Source organism: Durio zibethinus, chromosome 1, assembly GCF_047325235.1.
Source record: "Durio zibethinus cultivar Kanyao isolate XHJ-2024 chromosome 1, ASM4732523v1, whole genome shotgun sequence".
NCBI classification, from domain to species: Eukaryota; Viridiplantae; Streptophyta; class Magnoliopsida; order Malvales; family Malvaceae; genus Durio; species Durio zibethinus.
Genome location: NC_143162.1, coordinates 182,422 through 186,654, shown reverse-complemented (window position 1 = coordinate 186,654; position 4,233 = coordinate 182,422).

Genomic DNA, 4,233 nt, shown 5'->3' with positions numbered 1-4,233 from the left:
AAAATTGAAAACTTTGACTTAAAATGTTCAGAGTTCAAATCATAAAGTGGTAGGTGTTTTGAATAGAAATGCCTTTACCATGTTTTATATAGAGAGAATTATCATATATACTGCCATCTGCCATTGCTATTTTTAAATCTTATTGTAGCTAGTTATAGTCTTTGACACTATAATTAATAAAGGAAATGAAAGAAAATGAAAAGAAAAGAAAGGAAAGGAAAAATCATAATTAAAGGAAAGGGAATGACAGTTCATTTCTTTGTTTGGTTAGCTAAAATAAATAAATTGTAGCTTAAGATTGATCCAATTCATAGTTTTGGCTCTCTTAAACTCGCTTTCATGTAACTAGGATTGGCAATCCAATTTACCATCGAAGAGTTTCGAATCGACCTAATCTGTTTTTTTTTTTTTTTTTAAATTAGGTTTCAAGTTGAGTTGGGTCTGATAATTATAGAAAAAAATCGGAGTCGGATTTTAGGCAAACTCGACTTGATATATATAAAAAAATTATTTTTAATTTTTAATTTATATATATTTATATATTATATAATTTTATATTTATATTAAAAAAATAATATTTTATATTTTAAAAATAATATTTTATTAATTTCAAAAAGAATCAGATCGGATATAATTTATAAAATATCATGTCGGATTAGGTTCAGGTATGAAAAAAAAAATCTTAGAGTTGGGTCGAATTTGGATTTTATGAATATAAAATCGGGTTAGATTGAATTTGGGATGAACAAAAACTCTTTCTGACCGGATTCATTGTCATCCTATAGTAAATAAGATTCATGTTGCCCATGTCCTAAGGTCAATTAAAACGATGAATTGTGAAGATTTAATTAGTTAGCAGAATTATGCTGATATATCTATTAATAAGGCGCACTGGATGCATGATATATCAAATTAATTTCACATATGAGAGCCATGTAAAGAAAGGTTTGGCTAGTACATGAAATCTGACAGTTTTCCAACGTGAAAGGTCATTGATCTCATTCTCAATCAATTTAATAATCATTTTGAAATTTGTTTTGAATTTTGGTTCCTCAATGTCCAATACATACACGTATTGATAGCTTAGTCAAATCTTAAAAAGAAGGACTTAAAGTTTGGAAAGTAACCACCGATCAAGCAATAGAAATCAAGAATGCTTATCCAGATAATAAACAAGAGAACAATCACATGATAAACACAAAGTCCCCTATAGTAAATAAGATTCATGTTGATTAAATGTGAAAGAATATTTTCTTTACTATAAGATGAAAACGACGGGTTCTGGGCAGAGTCATTCCCTTTTCATTATTTTTTTATAATTAAATTCCATAACCTGAATGATGTTTGGCCCATCTTGGTTAGAATATACGAAAGAAAGTAACCCAAAAGAAAGACTCAGATACATGTATACTAATACGACATATACAAGTCTAGATCAAGTTGCATATTTTTGTAATCATTGGTCCTAGGTAAGTACCGCCTTCAGAATCAGCCATCCTTTCGTACGTAGTAGGCCCTTCCCAGCTTACGACATTTTAGATTGTGCTCGATTTAATACTGCAAAAATCTGTCGGTCAATGATTGCTCAACCACAATTACTGTGTTGACCTATTCTTAGAGATACTGAAAGTTGGCCCAAACTTGGCTTTGAAGGTCTTCTATGTATGTATATATACAATTCCTTTCGAAAAACCTAGAAATAAATAAATAAAAAGTTGAAATCCAAAATTACCCTTCTACTTATTGTAATCGAAATCTCCCGCAACAAATTGGGATTTAGCAAAAATTTACATTGGTCATAGGTAGGCGTTAACTCTTGTCTATCAGTTCAAGTTTAATCATAATGTGCTTCCTATGAGCTGTGAAGCTACCATGGTAACAAAGATACACTATATATGTATGGATTGTTCCCTTGCTGACCCTTCTAGTTTGGGATATTAGAGCTTTTCAATCCTTCCACACTCAAGTTGACAATGACTTAATTGAAAAGTTATATATTATATACCAACAGATCAGAAGCTATTAAGCCCCATAAATAGGATTAAAGAGAGTTGGGACATTTCTCATTAAATATATTCATGAAAATTAATTAATAAATTATATATAATAAAATTATAACCCTAGTAATTGGAAAGTTTAAAAATTTTTATAGGATTACTTGAACCAGGACATATATAGGAGCCTTTTCTTTAAATGTGCACTGATGCTGACCCAACTAAAAACTAAAGTTCGCATCGAATCGAGCTGCAGGTTGGAAACAACACAAAATCCAAGTTAACCCTAGGATGAATTTAGTGACGATCTTGACTTTTAATTTTGAGAAAATTAAAATTATAATTATTATAATTTTTTAAAAATATATTACATCTATTAATAATAAAAAATAGATACTAACATAAAATAACAAAACTTATAATTATAAATATATTAATATGTAAATATATATATAATAAAATAAATATATTAAACAATTAGTCTCACGATTTCTAATTATATATTATTAATAATATTTTTTATAAAAATAAAAATATTATATTTTTATAATATTAACTGATTATTTTATCATATTTAATATTTAAAGTATTAAAGTGAAAAAAAATCACAAAAATATATTTTTTAAAAATATATTAAAATTTAAAATAATAAAATAAAGACTTTAATGCGATAAATTAAAACCTTTTAATTTTTGAATAGCATTTTTACATTATGAAAAATGAAAATGTATTTAACCTTATCATATTAATTATTTTGACATGTAACAATTTTAAAATAAAATGAGCATGCAAAATATAGTAAAAAAATTGATTGAAAAAAAGAGTTACAATTGGATATTTGTCAAGTCAATTTTAATTATTATAATGTTTGCATATATATTAAACTTAAATTTGCATATTTGTGAACATATAGTGCTGACAAATTTACTATTGTTTTAAATTGAAAATTATTTATAATAAGTACAGATAAGTTAAAGAATTATATATTTTTTTTAAAATTAAAAGTTAAAATATTTAGATACAAATAACTTTTGTAACTATATATCCAATACAAATATACAGAATAAAGAATAATATTTATCAACAATATAAATTTAAATTTGAGGGAGCCAAACTAATTTCTTTTAACAAAAATTTCAAAATTATGATGATAATAATATATGTAAAAAAAAAAAATCAAAATTTTTGGGGTCCCAGGTTCTTTAAAGGATCCCCACTGGATGAATTGTTACTCAATCATCTTCTCCAGTCCTCCCTCATTTCTCAAAACCTTTGCTCCCAAACTCTTCATCCAATTCCCTATATAATTAAAGGTAAATCCTCTAGTACAAACAAGCTCTGCTAGCTAAGAAATTAAGGTTGCTTGCTACATATGACAATTAGTGGAAGTACCGAGAGGCGTGATGAACTAGCAAACTTTTAAATCAGAATCTGAAGAGAGAAGATTATTAGGCGGTGAAGAATTTGATGTACAGGTATTTTAGCTACACTTCATACATATTTATGGTTGTGCTGGCTATGTTGCTGTTAGTTTTGCCTTTGGTGATACCAGAATTGCCACCGCCGCCATTGATATTTCTCTTGGTTCCTGTGTTGATAATGTCGACTCTCATTTTCTTGGCCCTATCTCCATCAGCGAGCACAAATATCAGCATGGCTTCTGTTTGAAGTAAGGCACATACGTACCTTTTCTGTAAAAAAAATAAAAATAAAACATACACACACACACGCAACAACTTTGTTAAAGGAATTGAAGTCAGCAGATCATGATGCGTGGTTTTGAGAGACTGAATTATGCACAAATATTAACTCTTTCTAGGAAAGTGGAGTTAATTTCAATTTGCAAAACTCAACATTTTTTTGAGTGTTTAAGCGTTTTCCCCTATTTTGAATCATTTGCTTTGATACATGCTTCAAACCTGCATGCACTAGTCCGCTTTAATTGGTTGGAACATTGGAATTTCTCTTCTTTCTTCCTTTTCTTTATTTTGGTTCTTCATCTTTTATTTAATGGTATTTAATTTTACAGATAGCTTGTTTACTATATAAACAAAAAACAATCACTTTTTGGGAAACAAAATCCCAATTCTCTAGCCAGCAAAAATCGAGAAGAAGAAAATTAAATCAGAAAGATGGAGATCATATGTAGAAACAGTAAGAAATAAAGAAGTATTCCCAGTTTTGATAAGGAACAGGGCATTAGCTCTTGCTTGGATTTTGGCCGTCATCACCATCATTG